The sequence below is a fragment of the Lissotriton vulgaris genome, chromosome 1_1, assembly GCF_964263255.1.
Source record: "Lissotriton vulgaris chromosome 1_1, aLisVul1.2, whole genome shotgun sequence".
Taxonomy (NCBI): Eukaryota; Metazoa; Chordata; class Amphibia; order Caudata; family Salamandridae; genus Lissotriton; species Lissotriton vulgaris.
In genome coordinates this window covers 426,186,909-426,204,577 of record NC_141685.1, presented here as the reverse complement: position 1 = coordinate 426,204,577, position 17,669 = coordinate 426,186,909, and positions in this window count along the sequence as shown.

Sequence of the window (17,669 nt, the reverse complement as noted above, 5' to 3'; positions counted from 1 at the left end):
GAGGAAGATCCCATCCTTAATTAAGAGGTAAAAATCAAATCAAATCAAATATATTTATGTTCACTCTCTGCGGGTGAGTATGGTGTTTATAGTGCAATGAGGGTGTACACATTTGTCACGTTTTCCTTGCGCTGCCATTCTTCCCTGATCCACGAGCTATTAGTTATACCAGCTTTTTCTTAGACTTCTGGGATTTGAGTCCCTGTTCGTTACTGCATTAAATACGACTACATGTCCCAGAATTCTCAGGAAACTAGTACACCAGAGTCCATCTCCCACCGTTCCGCTCCGAGGCCTCCAAGATCTTCTGCGGCGTACCCCAGGGCTCCTCACTCAGCCCTACCCTCTTCAACATCAACATCTACATGAGCCCCTTCGCCGCCATCGCACGCAAGCACAACATTAACATCATCTCTTACGCCGACGACACCCAACTAATACTCTCCCTCACCAAAGACCGCCTCACCGCTAAAGCCAACTTCCAGGACGGAATGAAAGATGTCGCAGAATGGATGAAGCTCAGCCGTCTGAAGCTCAACTCGGACAAGACGGAAGTCCCCATCCTCGGACAATCCCCATCCGCCTGGAACGAATCCTGGTGCCCAAGACGCTGGGCACTTCACCGATACCCACGGACCACGCACGCAACCTGGGATTCATCCTGGACTCCTCCCTCACGATGACCAAGCAAGTCAACGCAGTCTCGTCCTCATGTTTCAACACCCTGCGCATGCTCCAAAAGATCTTCCAGTGGATCCCCACCGAAACCAGAAAGACGGTCACCCAGGCCCTCGTAGCTGGCGATAGTGAACATTAGGGCGTGAAAATAAGCATTATTTTTACGCGCTAATGTGTGCCTTGTTAATATGGGGGGGTGGAGTCAGCTTTATGATCCACACCCCCATGTTAACAATGCCTAACGCCTGGTCAGAGCAGGCGTTGGGAGACCTGCGATAAACAAGTTTATCGCAGGTCTTTTCCTCCCAACGCCTGCCTTGGTGATAGGGTGTTCCCACCTCCAACCACATTTTACATGTGGTTGGACGTGGGAACGCTCACTTTGCATGTCATTCGTGATGTTTCTCGCTGACATGCAAAGTGGGCTTGTGGCAGGCGTTGCAATGCCCTTGTTAATAGGGCGCCGGAAGTCAAGTATCGCCGCTTTCTCAGCGAATTCTGCCGAGAAAGCGGCGAAACTTCATCGTGTTAATATGCCCCTCCCTTCGATGAGTGCAGGAGGCAGTGCACTGGCAAAGGATTGACGGCCCTTTTTCTGCTGAGTTGGGCCTTTCGATATTAAACTATAACCCAATTGAGAAAATTGTTTTAACACAGACGTGGACTTTTCCCTTGACCTAAACTACTGCATCTTACGGGAAATGCGCGGGGCATAATGAATGCCTTGAACGTCTGTCGGTGCTTCCCTTCAGCTTCCATCAGGCTGACTAACGTGACAGGGATAAATCTAGCATTTTCCCTATTTTAAAAATTATGTGCAGCTAAATTCACTTTTTATGTTTAAAATGAGACACGCTGCCTGGCAAGGGTGCAAGCACTCCAGAATGACACTCAGCCCTACCCTCTTCAACATCTACATGAGCCCCCTCGCCGCCATCGCATGCAAGCACAACATTAACATCATCTCTTACGCCGACGACACCCAACTGATACTCTCCCTCACCAAAGACCGCCTCACCGCCAAAGCCAACTTCCAGGACGGAATGAAAGATGTCGCAGAATGGATGAAGCTCAGCCGTCTGAAGCTCAACTCGGACAAGACGGAAGTCCCCATCCTCGGACAATCCCCATCTGCCTGGGACGAATCCTGGTGGCCCACAACGCTGGGCACCGCACCGATACCCACGGACCACGCAGGCAACCTGGGATTCATTCTGGACTCCTCCCTCACGATGACCAAGCAAGTCAACGCAGTCTCGTCCTCATGTTTCAACACCCTGCGCATGCTCCAAAAGATCTTCCAGTGGATCCCCACCTAAACCAGAAAGACGGTCACCCAGGCCCTCGTCACCAGCAGGCTGGACTACGGAAACGCCCTGTATGCAGGAACCACAGCCAAACTTCAGAAACGCCTTCACACATACAGAACGCCTCCGCACGACTCATCCTCGACATCCCTCGCCACAGCCACATATCTGCTCACCTGAGAAACCTGCACTGGCTCCCCGTCAGCAAGAAGATCACGTTCAGGCTGCTCACCCACACACACAAAGCGCTCCACGACTCGGGCCCCGAATACCTCAACAACCGCCTGTCGTTCTACACTCCCACCGGCCAGCCCCTTGCCACCGTCCCTCGGATTCGCAGAACCACCACTGGAGGAAGATCGTTCTCCTACGTGGCAGCCAAGACATGGAACTCCCTCCCCGCACACCCATAACTGACCCAGGACCATCTCACCCTCAGGAAACACCTCAAGACATGGCTATTCGAGCAGTAGCGGCACCCCCCCCTCCCTTCAGCGCCTTGAGACCCTCACGGGTGAGTAGTGCGCTTTAGAAATTGATTGATTGATTGATTGATTGACCTTGGACTTTGGATAGCTATGCAATCCCCTGCACCACACATGCTCTTTGTGAATTCGGCGACGCACAAATAAACACTTTTTTACTAAAATGTGAACAATTCAGATAAAAAAACTACCAGTAGATTCTCTTTGCTTTAGCTGTTTAGAGAATAATTTCAGATGCGAACTCCGGGGCATATTAACAAGATGTGCGTTAAAAAACGCACAACGCACATGTCACTATTGCCGGCTATCGCCGGATTATTTTGCCGTGTTAGCGCGTTATTATCAACGCGCAACACATAGGCGATAGTAAATCCTGCGATAGCCGGCGATAGTGAACATTAGCGCGTGAAAACAAGCGTTATTTTCACGCGCTAATGTGTGCCTTGTTAATATGGGGGGGTGGAGTCAGCTTTATGATCCACACCCCCATGTTAACAATGCCTAACGCCTGGTCAGACCAGGCGTTGGGAGACCTGCGATAAACAAGTTTATCACAGGTCTTTTCCTCCCAACGCCTGCCTTGGTGATAGGGTGTTCCCACCTCCAACCACATTTTACATGTGGTTGGACGTGGGAACGCCCACTTTGCATGTCATTAGCGATGTTTCTCGCTGACATGCAAAGTGGGCTTGTGGCAGGCGTTGCAATGCCCTTGTTAATAGGGCGCTGGAAGTATCGCCGCTTTCTCGGCGAATTGTGCCGAGAAAGCGGCGATACTTCATCTTGTTAATATGCCCCTCCCTTCGATGAGTGCAGGAGGCAGTGCACTGGCAAAGGATTGACGGCCCTTTTTCTGCTGAGTTGGGCCTTTCGATATTAAACTATAACCCAATTGAGAAAATTGCTTTAACACAGACGTGGACTTTTCCCTTGACCTAAACTACTGCATCTTACGGGAAATGCGCGGGGCATAATGAATGCCTTGAACGTCTGTCGGTGCTTCCCTTCAGTTTCCATCAGGCTGACTAACGTGACAGGGATAAATCTAGCATTTTCCCTATTTTAAAAATTATGTGCAGCTTAATTCACTTTTTATGTTTAAAATGAGACACGCTACGTGGCAAGGGTGCAAGCACTCAGGAATGACATAATGCCCCCACTTCACACATTCTTTAAGGCCCCCACCCTTAGAGGGCCCTGCTCTGCGCTCTCCCGAGTGCACAGGCCAGACTGCAGATACAATCCGCCATCTGCTCCAGGCCTCAATAAAGAATTTAATTTGCCTTCGCCTAGAAAGTGAAGGCTCCGCAGGTACATAATTTAAAGTCGCACCTGGTAAGCCTGTGCCTCATTTACTTCTACGGCTGGCTGCCCAGAGACTGGTGCTGTTGTTAACAAACACTAATCAGCCGGTCCCTCCAAGAGGGGCTCCCATCGCTGTTGACCCAGTGCAAAGTAATTGCCAAAACGACTTGGCAAGTCAGGGTGAGCTTGTCTTGTGTATAAATATGACTGCTTGAGGAGCTAAACGGCAATGCCAAGGTCAACAATCTTACTTGTCGAGGGTGTTTTCTTTTTTTATGTTCAAACAATTACTGCCGGGAAAAAAAGACGACGTCTTAAGTTCTTAGCGGCGCTGCTAGACATCTCTGCAGTAAGAGTCCAGATGCTGCAGTTGTCTGTGCTGCAAGCAGCAGTGCTTTGGGACGCCTGTGATGGAGCCAGTGGGGCCAGGCCTTCTGCAAACCGCGTCCGGTTTGCAATTACGTGTCACGCACATCAAACCTATATGACTCCCGTTTAAATATTCAGCAATGCTTGATTGCTTTGTAACCCCTCGGTGGCGGGAATGGGTCCTAGGATGAGCAGCGTTCGCTCTTTCACAGCAGCCCCTGGCTACTTCTTGACCACGAAAAAGAGTTGAAGTTCAAACATTTTATAAACATTTATAGAATTATCTGGGTTTACGGTAAGTAAATATCAGAAAAGTGTTGTACATGAATATACCAAACAAAGACCTGGCAATGAACCAGGATGCAAACACTCTTTGCATTTTAAGTGAAACTCTATTTATTAAATGTAAAATAAGTAGACTATTAACATGTGTAACTTTAATTATGCAGAAACAAAAGCACACTGCAATCAACACATCAGTCTCAGAAACATAACTGAAATCCATCCCAACATCCACACCCTCAATGTTAGCGCTACTGAACCAGCAATCAAACAGCATCCGTGTTTACAAAGATGTTGTGACAACAATCACAATTTAGGGATTACTTGTTGTGCTTCCTGCCATCCATAGAGCTTGGTGCATTGTGCACAGCTTTCCAGTGTAATCTTAACGTATTTTTGTTAATAACACTTCACACCGCAACTCTCTCTGAAATGCCGTAAATAGCAGGGGTTTCTATTGCCCGATTTGAATGGTACTTCATTTGGCGACCTCTGAAGGATGGATGGCTAAACTGGCTTGGCTGGGATGTGAGCGTTTGACCTGCAGATTACAGATGATGTTAGCAGGTAGCAGTGAGCGTGTACATCGGTAAGCTATTTTAGTATGTACCTGTAAACATAGCCACGTCTCCCAGGATGATATGGTTCTCAGCCCAAGTATGAGATGAAACCGAGCATACTCTTCAATTATGTCAGTGCTTCCAGTACGTTTATGGCTTCCATTATACACCCTATTAATATATTTTACATGGGGTCATCGTGGGGGTGTCGAGACCTCTCCCGATGGGCCTAACAGCGCCATTAGAGCATCCAGCTGTTGGTAAAGTAGTAGGTGAAGGATAGTGAAGGAGAGCTTCTGCACGTCTCATAGGGCATACTCAAGCAAATCCCTATTCACAGTGCAGCCAGGGTTCTGGCTGCATCAGGCATTCCTATTGGGGAGTGAGTATATTGACGCTGCAGCGCGCGCAACAAAATTCGTTTTTTTTGTGTTACTTACCTGAAATCGTCCATTTGCCGCAATTCACAACCCCCACCCTGCCCCTTCCCACCCCCGTCAAAGCCCGGTGGCACGCCCTAGATAGGCCGTGGCTGATCATATGTTCAAATTCTAGGTCCAGAAACCTTTTGTTTCGTCACAAGATTATCACATATGTTATGAGTTAACCCCACTCGCAATACTGCTAATTCCTTAATATACAAATAACACTACATACAACACCACATGCTCCCCCCTCGCTGAACCCAGCACCTGGATACCCTGACGGGTGATAAGCCGTGCTCTACAAGTACTGATTGATTGATGACCATATGCCCGGAAATATTAACACATGCACCTAGACAGCATGCCTTCTCAATGTACATGCTGAGTTTTTTAGGAAGACCGTTAAATGCTGTTTACAGTTCCACTCGAATGGCTGTTTGAAATTCACAGGACTCCAAGGGGAGGTTTTACAAGCCCCTTGCGCCACTTTTGCATCACTTTTTCCATTTTAAAAATGACGCAAAAGTGGTGCAAAGGGCTTGTAAATCTGCCAACTAACAACAAAGAAGGGTACGCAGTTCCCAAGGGAAGGGTTACTCTGAGTTACTAAACTGAAGGGGGGGGGGAGATGAACCCAGATGACAAATTAAGAAGGAACAAAGGAAAGGGGGATGGGGATCCTCCCTTTCGGGACTTAAAACCCTCACACACCCAGCAAGCTAGGTGTCATGCTTCATCATATGGGTTTTTGCTCCTCGTCAAGCTGGCGGTGCAATGCCTGACGGGCACCCAGATGGGGCTCTTTGTCGGAGATCTTCTGTCCCTGCCAGTCGGTGCGTGGGGGTATGAGGGCCTAGTGTAAGAGGTTGTAGATGTGTGTGAGTGATAGCGATAAAGATTAAAAAAGGTTGTGTTTTAGTGAGTAGTAACTACTCACTAAAACACACTCTCCCCCGGCCCGCCCCGCCCCCCCCTTAGGTATGTTTCTCTGAGTGTGCTGCTGAACTATGCGTTGTGATACTTTCAGCTTCTTGCTCAAACAGACCCTTGCTAAAACTGCATTATATTTTTATTTCCTTCCCAGGTTTCACTAAGAAGCGGTAGGACCCACAGCCTACCAACCCCGTGTGGAGTAGGTAAATGTAATGCCGTCCACTCTGTGTAGATAGTATTTCAAAAACATTATAGGTCCTGATGAATTGCACTGTATCCCTAAGAACTACTGCATGAAACATGTCGACCAACCACTAATTGACCACTTGGTAGAGTATACTCCCCTGGATCATTGAACCAGGAAGTATACCTCACCATATCTCTTATAATAAGGTAGACTGCCACGCTAATAAACTACTTAGTGAACTGCCTAACCTTTTTTAATCTTTATCAGTATCACTCACACACATCTACACCCTACGAATTCTCAAAGCAGGGCTGGAACGACAAGCATTTGAGAGAGGGCGAGCATGGCTTAAATAGCTGATCGCTTCCGACTCACTCAATATGGTCCTTGCAGATTGTGAGATAACTGCGTTCATGCGATGTCGGCGCAGAAGTCACCCAATCCTTGGTTCCTCCCGGAGAAGGCTGTGGCTGTGCTTCAATGGATCTCAGGTAAGAGCTATGGGCAGTACAAGAACTGTTGTTTATTTGTTCATTCATTTATTCCAGCTTGTGTTTAGAGCAAACTTCATTGGTGGGCAGTGCTGTACTTCACAATGGGACACGTACATTTTAAGTAAGATTGATGATCGAGAGCAGAAGACCTACAAGGATCTGTAGTCCCAGCATGTTGATGTGATTAGGAATGTGAAGTGCAGAACTTTCTGAAACATTGCACTCTTAGCACCTTTCTGATCGGCAGTACCGGGCGGGAGATAGTCTTAGAGTCTCCACAAGCCCCTTCCCGATCTTCGGAGCATGGAGGAAAAATAATGTATCTGATGTCTTCATTCTTTTACATTTTGGGATCTCTAATGGGGTTCAATATTTAGTTCTGTTGCTGTAGGTTCCTGCTGTGATTGTAAATGTATTATTCAGACAGTGAGACGATAGATTCAAGGTATTATTTTGCCATTTCAGGTGGGCTTTCACAGTGAAACCTAAGGATATTGCAATCTGTTTTTATAGCTGACAATATTGTTAAAGATTTTGCTGCTTTAAGATATTTTTATATCAACGTTAGGTAATGCCCCGGTTACTTACCGGTACTCTTCATTACTCCGAGTCCGAGTCTTCCTTTTCTGCCCTGCGGGGGGGTCTCCATTTTTTGGTCCAGAAGGCCTACCTGGTGGTCATGTCTTACGTCAATCTTCATGGGGTTGCAGTGTTCGTTCCCTCTGTTGCCTCATTTGCCTGCTTTGCTGCTTGGTTTCTTCATCATGGTTGGCCTGTTGTCTCTTTGGATCATGCTAGTGTGCTGGATTTTTCTGGGAGGAGGGTTTTGATTTGGGATTGGCCCTTTTCTACCCTCCAGGCACAGTGGGCTGCCATTCTGGCTTTTCATGGGCTCCCTTTTGTGTCTGTGGAGCCCTTGGTGGCTCGTATTTTTCGGTCTCTTGCCCTTCTGCGTCCTCGCCTGATGCTTTCTCCTCCGCCGTGGGACCTTGCGTTGATATTGAGGGCTTTGCAGCCGGTTCCTTTTGAGCCTTTGGGTTCGGTGGAGTTGGATTATTTGACTCTCAATGTGGTGTTTCTGGAAGCCATACCTCTGCCTGGCGTGTTGGGGAGTTGAGAGTTGAGTGCCTTCCTACGATCTGGTCCCTTTTTGCGGATTCTGGATGTTAGGGTGGTTTTCGGTGCTTATCCTACTTTTGTCCTTAGGTGGCATTGTTCTTTCATTGTTCTGCTGAGGTTGTCCTCCCTGTGTTCTTTCCTATTCCTTTGTCCCCAGAGGTATCTCTGTTACATCTTTGTGATGTTGGGCGCGTTTTGGTCTTTGTTTGGCCCGTGCCTCTTCCCTCTGTAAGGTGGGAGACTTGTTTGTGTCTTTTGGTCTGGCTGGACGGGGGCAGAGGCAGTCTCTTTCCACTCTCAGTTGGTGGATTACGGAGACTGTTCTTTTGGCATGTGCTACTCTCTCTGTGGTTCCCTCTCACCCGGTTCAGGGGCATTCTGCTAGTCTGTTGCTGTTTCTTGGGCCACCTTTGGTGGTGTTTCTATGGAGGATATCTGCAGGGCGGGCAATTGGTCTTCCCCTCATTCTTTCTTGTCTCCTTCCTGGCTTGTGGTTGTAGTCGGTGCTTCGGTTGCCTTTTCGATCTTCGATTCTGGGCTCGATGGTTTCTGGAGATGTGTGTCTCTCTCAATTGTTGTCTCTGGGGTTGTTGTTGTAGTGCCTTCCGTGTGTGGGCTGTGTTTCTTATTCATGAAGCTGATATTGCTTTGGTATCTGTTCATTGGTAATTACTGTGGCGAGGAAGACGGATGAGGAGGTAATGCCCCGATTACTTACTTCATTACTCCGAGTCCGAGTCCTCCTCGCCCCAGTATAGTTTCCCTTTCCTCCCGGCCCCCTGTTGTGGCTTCATGTATACGGCTTTGGTTTGCAGGTCGTGGTGTGGATCTTGTATCTTTTTATGTGATTGGTGGTTGCCAATGGGGGCCATATTGGAGGGATAGGGAGACTAGTATGATAACTTTTGCTTGGAGTTTCTGTGGGAGCTGAATGCTCATTGGTAATTACTGTGGCGAGGAAGATGGACGAGGAGGTAATGGAGGTAATGCTGAAGTGGGTAGACCTAGTGCAGCAAGGAATGGATTAATTAAGGCTAAGGAGATTACACCTGAGCCTGTAATTGTACCTGGCAAGGTGTAGAATTACACTGAAATGTTTGAGGTGTCATGGTGGTGAACACAGGCAAATTGCCATATTTAACCCCAAAGTCATTGCTTTGATAGAAATGGTGAGAAGAATGATTTCAGAGAACTAGCAGTTAACACTGGGAAATAGGTTAATATCGCAAAGCAAATAATTAGTTTGAGAGAGAAGTACCTCGTCGATTTCATAAAAATACTTTGATTAAGCCACAACACAGTTATAAGTGAATCGCTACTTAACCCCTGGTAGCTATTGCACAAAGAGTAGGCAATTCCCGAGAAAAAGGTGTGTTAATCTTAAGCAGCACCAAATAAAATTAAAGTTAGGAATACAACACAATAAAAAGAAAAAACAAAAAATAGAGAATCAAAAATTGATTAAGAAGCAAAAAGACACAAAAATTAGATTAGGGGAACCAGAGTAATACGTTTGTGACATATTGGGACCTAGGCAAATTCTGGTCAACTGCTCTGAAGCAGGATTGGGTAAGCCTAGTGGCCCACTCTGATCACTGTTTTTACCATGCAAATTTGTTATTTTCCTGCTAGTATGAAATACTCCACGGGGCTGTTTCTTAAATGAAATAGGTGTATCCACAGAATCTACAATGGGGTAGATTTACAAGCCCCTTGCGCCTCATTTACGCTGCCACTGCGTCACTTTTGTGACGCAGCGGCGGCGCAAATCCTGCTCCATGGTGCGGGGGTACTTACAACGTGACGCATCTGGGAGATGAGTCACGTTGTAATGCCCTGCGCCACATGTAGGCATTCCTGTGCAAGGGGGGGGGGCGTTCTGGGACAGGAACGCCTCCTAAAAGTGGCTGAGTGAAATCTACAAGATTTCACTCAGTCACTTTTAGGCCCATGCTGCGTCAAAACCCTGCGCCTGCCTGATGCAGGCGTAAGGATTGACGCATCAGTAACTAGATAGGGCCCCCAGAGCATTGCTGGAGCTGCGTTGCGCTTGTGACGCAATTCCAGCAATGCGTCACTTTTACGGCACAGATGCGTCACGCATCTGTGCCATTTTTGCACCATGGTGCAAAAATGTAAATGCGGCACATCCATGATGGCGGAGCTGAGGCGCACAATAACTGGCGCATCCCTGCTGATTTGCAGGGTTGCGCCAGTTATTGTAAATATGCCCCAATGTGTTTACAAGACAAACATGAAACTTAAGACAAGCTTTAAAACATAAATACCCAGGATGCGCTGACTAAATGCAAAGCTGTACACATTTTATACAATCTTGTTTTTTCTCTAGAAGGTGGAAAGGACAGCTAATAAAATAGCAACGTTGTGCATCTATGCAAGACACATTTATTAGTTGTTGGTGAATGTATGATGTGTTTAAGGTGAATAGTTTTCATTCTTTTTTAATGGACTGGAATCTGTTTTGTATCAGTGTGTGAAAATGCCAAAATAGCTAAACAATAATGCCACAGAATGTACTGCATAATTTGTTTTTTATCACAGGTTAAGATACATAATTTGCCTTTCATTGCTGCATAATTTAATCAATCTGCATCATAATTTGGTTTTCCAGTGCGTAATAAATTCAGCGAGCCTCCTGTATACATAAAAGAATTGCAAAGAAATCAGGTATAAAGTGTTTCTGATAAGTGTTGTGGAGTGCCACACATGCTTTATGAGACCCATTCATGGCTGTTGATCCACCAGTCTTTCTTCCTCTCATTTGCAGCGGTAGGATCTCCCCTCCCCATCTCCTCGATAGAAAGCTGCCACCTGTTGTGAGCAGCTGAAGTCTCCCAGATAGTGTGTGCTTGCACATTATTTTGCACTGGTGCCCACCATTGACCTGTGGGCTAAGGCCCCTGATTACTCCTTACAATTGCTGACTGTTTTGTTTGGCATTATGCAGACAACTACACAACAATATATTGTTCAAGTTTTATATCTTATGGTAGTGTGATTTTCATTCTTATATTCATATGTGGTACAATATTTTATGTAGGCCTATTATTCTTTCATGTGTTCAATCATTTATATGACTATAAGACTTCCTATGAGATTGTTTACATGCTTTGGCAGATATCACGAGGGAGCCTTCTCATGGCTCTCATGCATAAGCAACACAAATACTATGCCTTAAGCTTAAAAGACGGCATTCATCCAGAATGTTTTACTCTTTAAGGACACTGGCGGATATCTCCAGAAGGCTCTTAGGGCCACATGTATCAAGTATCCCATTTGGGATGTAGGAATAGAAAAAGTCTATGCATCAAAAAAATTGCTATATTTTTGCCAATTGGTAAAATTTGCAATCGCTAATAGCGATTGCGTATTACCGAATCGCAAAAAGCAAATCCCCTAATACAGAATTCCAAATAGCGATTCGCTCATATTGATGCAGATTGATGACATCACTACCAGGAAGTGATACTGGGATTGCTCACACCTGTTCACTGAGAGAGGCAGAGGAGGAGGTAGACTGTTGGAGCTGAGCAGAAGTAAGCTTTATTGAGAGTCGAACCTGTGCAAGAACACCAGTATAGCTACTGGAACCGGTGATGAGAAAGCTAAAAGGCGCAAGAGGAAACTAAAATTAAGCAATAAAGAACTTAAGACCTCATTGAATAAGTGGTCCAGAGCCATGACAAACTGTTTGGCAAGCTGTCACTGCAGTTCCCAGAGTCAATGTAAAGAAAGATATGGCTTGGGATCCAATCCATGATCAATGCAGTGGGGGTCACCCAGCACTCCATATCCGACCTGTGCAAGCAATGGTATGACCTGCTGGCTGTGCTAAAGAAAGGGTGGCTGCAAGGCTTGCAGACACAAACAAAATAGGAGGGGGACCATCAACGGAACGTGCCAACACACCCATGGAGGATATGGTGGAGTCAGCACTGCATCCGGAAGAAGTTGTTGGCATTACACATATTCACACCTCTGAACAGGCCAGTACCTCACAAGGTAAGATCAATGCAAATAATAATTCATTGTCAAGTCTTAAAAAATTTCCCCTCAATGCAGATCAGGCTTAGTGTAGCAAATTTGACTCCTGTCTACATTTTACTTGCCACACCCAAATGTATTATGGTATCAGCATACAGCAAATACTAATTAAAAGGCAAGAAGGGATCAACATAGAATTAGTGCATCAGAGTACAACAAGCAAGTGATTAAACTACACTTTGTGTGTAACTAAAAAACTGTCATGATTGTCGGGTCAGAAGCCCACAAACTGCTGAGACTTCCCCCGCAATCCTGACCGCTTCCGAGATACTTCCGCTAGACGCGCATGCGCAGGGATAGGCGGAGCAGTTAAAGCCCGGCCTTTCCAGAGCGAGAGCGCTTCGTGTTCTAGTGTTCCTGCACCCGATTCCGTCACTTCTGGTTCATCGCGGCCCCTCACTTCCTCGTCGTCGGCGTCTTGGTTCTTCGTCGGGGCGTTAGACCCTGTTTTCATGTATTTGGTACCCTGAAGTCCTGAACACAGGAACAGAAGAAGTATAGAAGCTATAATTTATCCGTGGTTACGGAAATTCAGCGCTCTGCGCTGCTTTCTTTATTTTCCAGATTTGTTTCACGTTAGCATTTTCACAACCAGGGCACTGGTATCCTGCTGAGCACCTAAAGCTTCCTCAATTGGTGCTTAACTTGCAAGGACCTTATTTTACGTTGTCTTTAAGTATTGATATTAAGGGAAAGGAATCGCAAGATTTATTGCAGGTGGGCAAACATATAGAAAGAGACATATGGAAAACGTTTAGAGGTATGCTTACCCTAAAACGATTTCTCTTTACTTTACAGCATTACTCAGACCAGACCTCATTCTGAACCTCCTCCACATTACTGGTCGTCAAGGGAACTACTGAAAGCTCTGTACAAATAAATGTTGGTGGTATTTGTTTTCTAAATATTTTTTTTCCATTTGTGTTTAGCCCTGTTTGCCTAATTCAGATTGTATCCAGAAGCTTCCTGAGTGAGTGGGTTCTTTACAAGTCTTGGGTGTTACGGAGGAGTGTCTTCCCATCCTCCCCTTGTTTTGTTTTCCCTCTTCTCCTGATTACCTGTTGTAGCCTGTTTTCATATAGCCACATGAGGTGGTTGGGGGAGTTTGTGGATTTGTACTGCAGTTCCGTGGTGTTCCTGTAGAACCAACAGGTGAGGTACTGGCAAAAACTTTACAAAACAATACCATGCGGAATGTGACATACATGCCCACAACAAAATACTGAACTTGCACTGTTTAACATCACAGATGCAGCTGCGTAGGAGACTGACGGTGGTGATGTCCATGACACACAGGAAAATGAGGCACAGTCTGAAGAGGAAACCGAAGTGGCATGAGCATCACCGATACCTGCACCCACTAGACACAGGACCACAGTGCTCCCACCGCCAGATTTAGAAAGTGAGGAGGGGAGCCAACCTGACACTCCAACATCACAGGCTGGCCATACTCCCACAACAAGACCAGAGGTACCAATGCGGTGCAGAACCATCCACTTTTGTAAGTGAAGGGCATGGGCACTCATGGCAGCTGCAGGAGCCGATGGGTCTGCTGTCTGGGGTGGGCTGGATGGACAGATGCTTAAGGTCCAGCGCCTACAATGCAAAAACTTGCAGTTAATGCAGACCCAACTTGGAACTTTGGCAACAAACATTGTTGAAATCACGGACTGCATGAAGGAGCTCACCACTGAAGTTGTGGAAGGACAGAGGGCCACAAATAAAAAAATATCATCAAAGGCATGCATGACTTGTGTTGGGTGATGCAGGATGACCATGTATCCCAATGTAAGAGGCATCATATTTTGATGGAGCGCCTCGATGGGTACACAGTACCATCAATCGGCTGAGCACAACCACATCTTACTGTCCTTTCGTGCTGTGGGGATGTAAGTTGAGATGACCCATTGCTGTGGGGATGTGGTCAGGGACCTTACCCAGGTCACCAATGCGGTGGAGCAACTTCAGTCTGCTGCAGTTGGTGGCAACAACGTTCTGGGAGGGGAGGGGCCTCCAGCCTCAGTAGTCTCCTGGCACCAATAACCACAAGCAGGAGGCGCAGTACTCGGAGCACCACTGGCTCTGAAGGCTCCACAAGAGATGTGGCAGAGCCTACAGAAAGGCCCTTGTGGCCTCAAGTAGTGTAGTGTGGGGCACTGTTAAATCTGGTGAAGTAACCAGTAGCATGAACATTGTCTGGACTGCCATTTAAGAACTATTGCAATGTCGTGTTGATGTATTTTGTATAATAAAATGCTTGTTTGCCCATGGTATGTGTGCATCAACATTACCACATTCTGTTTCATTAAACAGTTGATCATGTGGTGTGTTGTCTCATCATTACCCACCTTAAAAGAAATGCTGAGTGATTTCTGCACGTCTCTGTCTCCCATCCGATGCCTCTAGTAGTAGCAATGTTGTGCAACATGGCACAAATGGCGATAATTTTGCAGCAGGTGTCTGCCTGTACTGTAATGCACCACCAGTTTTGTGGATGCAGCGGAACCTAGATGTTCTCTCAATCATGTTGCGTGTGAAAATATGCGCCTCATTATATCGCTGCTCACTTGGGGTACTTGGATTTAGGTATGGAGTCAGTATGAAGGAGCCCACACCGTATGTGCTATCACTGACAGGGTGTAAAACAAAAACATTACTCACTGCTGTGTGTAACCATGGCCACAGAGTCTGCAGGACAGTATTACATCTGTTTACCAAACAGGTATCCTTCGCCAAATTCACCCACAAGGTGATGTCTGTGTATGCCACTGTGTCTGAAGATGTAGGAGTCATGTATACTGGCAGGGGTACTAGCCACTATGCCTGTGATGATGTTCTTGGAATTACAGATGACTTGTATGTTCAATGAATGGTACGATTTTCTGTTCCTGTAAATGTACTTATTCACTGAGGGCAGACAAATGCTTACATGCGTCCCATCAATGCAAGTAATACAGTGAGGAAAATGGGCTACCTGATAGTAATCATATTTGGTTTGCTGCAATTCTTGTGGTGTTGTGGGAAACCTTATGTGTTGGTGTATCCTCTGCAACACGGCGTCAAGGAATGAGTTGAAAAAGCCCGATATTGCACCTTGAGAGACACTTCCAGCTGCAGTTATTAGTCCCTGAAAGCTACCTGATGCTAGGAGGTGCAGAGAACATAGGACCTGCACATGAGTGGGGATGGCATGTTTCCTGCTAGTCTGATGCTGCAGTTGTGGATCTAATTCAGCTATGAGATCATAGGTTATGTCTGCATATATTTTTCATATATCTCTTCCTCTGTCTGCCACAACAATGTGACCAGCACTCCTGTATCCTCCTTCTCTGTGCTGCTGCTTGTAGCCTCATCCTCCTCACCATGACGTAGAGCGCTGCCATTTTGAAACATTCTGAGGCCTTCTGGGCTTGTTTAAGTAGTTCGGTAATGGTTACCACATGATTTGTTAACTTTGAAATAGTTACCACCTGGTTTCATTTGTTGTTATTTAGCAAATGCAATTTGCGATTCCCTGCAGAATCACAGCTTGCAAATTTTTCTTGCATAGGTTTTGCGATTATCAATTTGCGATTACCTATTACGGATTCGCAAATTCCGTTTTTGGCTTTTAGGTAACAGCTAAATTTTGCAAATTTACACAAGATTCTGCGATTTTGCTTCATGCATTACTAGCGGCCAAATGTTGTGATCCACAAAGTTTGCAATCGCAAAATAGCTCGATGCATGTGCCCCATAGTGACTGTGCCTTGTGGACTGAGGGCAGCCCACCCTTACCAAACAGGTATGCAATGTATTTCGCCTGTAATGTAGGCAGACTGTTATAAATGCTAATTTCTATTAGCATATACTAATCAGAAGGAATAATTATTGAAAATGCCATGTTATTTATCTTCATAACATTTACATTCTACTTATGTATTGCTACTGTAGATGTGGTATTCGAGATTGTTATTCTGCATGTGTTCTGGACTAATTTGACTTCTAATAAAAGCCTCCAATATTAATAGTTCAGATGTCTTGAGTGTATGCTGAAAAATATGTGTTGTTTCTGGCAGGTTCATCTGTATCTAACATGCATCCGAGACAAGATACATTTGGAAGAGGTTGTACACTTGTTGGATTTCCATGCTCCAGACAGTAAGGGCCTCATTTATGACATTTTGGTGTAGGGCAGTGCAGGAAGGCACCTTGCTGAGCTGCCTACGCCAAAGGAAAGGGCAGGAATGCGCTGTATTTAAGCAATACAGTGCATTCCAGTCCTTTCTGTCTGGGGCCGTTTGGCAGCCTAATGCCAAAGTAGCCACTCTTTCACCATGGTGCAAGGATTTCTCTGTTGCAGGCAGTATTGTTTTTGTGCAGGAAAGGGTATCTTCCTGCACAAACACATTCATACCAGGCGTGTTCCTCTTTCTTACACATGGAAAGAGAAAAAAAACTAGGAGAAATTAACATATTTCCCCTTTCTATGCCTCACCTTGGGAGGGGTATGGATTTGACACTTGCCCAGGTTTACATCACTTTTTTTTAAATCTTGGGCTGTGTAAAAGTTCAATGGGTGTTGCGTGGAAACAGCCACCCATAGAATGCCTCCTGGGCGCTGAGCAAGGCAACACAGTAATTTCCGCTGCATCACCTTACTCATCATTTATGAGGTCACTCAAAACCACACAGGGTGTCTTCACATGTATTTATGAGAGCCCTCCATCATACATGTACCACTGTACATAGTACAAAAGTGACACAAATTTTCATAAATAAGCCCCTGAGTCGGTATACCTGTACTTCCTAGAGCCTGAGAGAAATCAAGTGGGTGTGACCAATATTAACTTGGAATCATGACACAGGTGGAGTCCATCACCACCCCCTTTTGAACCACAGGTGGAGTTACATGCAGTGACTTGCTCAGCTCAAGGAACAGAATTCTCTCCCCTAGAATAGGGTGTATATTACACCTGTCCTTCCTGACCCCATAATAGGTCACAGAAGACACCTATAGTTAGACCGCAAGTCAATTTCAAACTTTCCATAGAGCTGAAAGGAGTGAGGTGCATTCTAGACCTTCCTTCCATATGTGCACCCCTTAGACTTTTGCAAATTATTGAGCAGACATGCCTAAGCAGAACCATCCAAACCTGTTATGGGCAAGTTTTAGACCTGGCATCTTTGGTGTGGTCTCCCCTGACTTTTTGCCTCTACCTCCTGTATTTTTGACGCTGTGCTGGATTTCGTTTTTGCTGGTTTAGATGCTTTGGGCACTTTGCCACTCCTGATCAGTGTCAAAGTGCAAGTGCTCCCTTGGTAAATTGTTATTGTAATTGGTTATCCATGATGGGCATATTTGTTTTGCCAGTAGGTCCCTAGTAAAGTGCACTCAGTGTGCCAGGGTTGGTGATTCAAATGCTATTAGTGGGCCTGCAGCATTGATTGTGCCTCCCACATGAGTAGCTCTAAAATGGT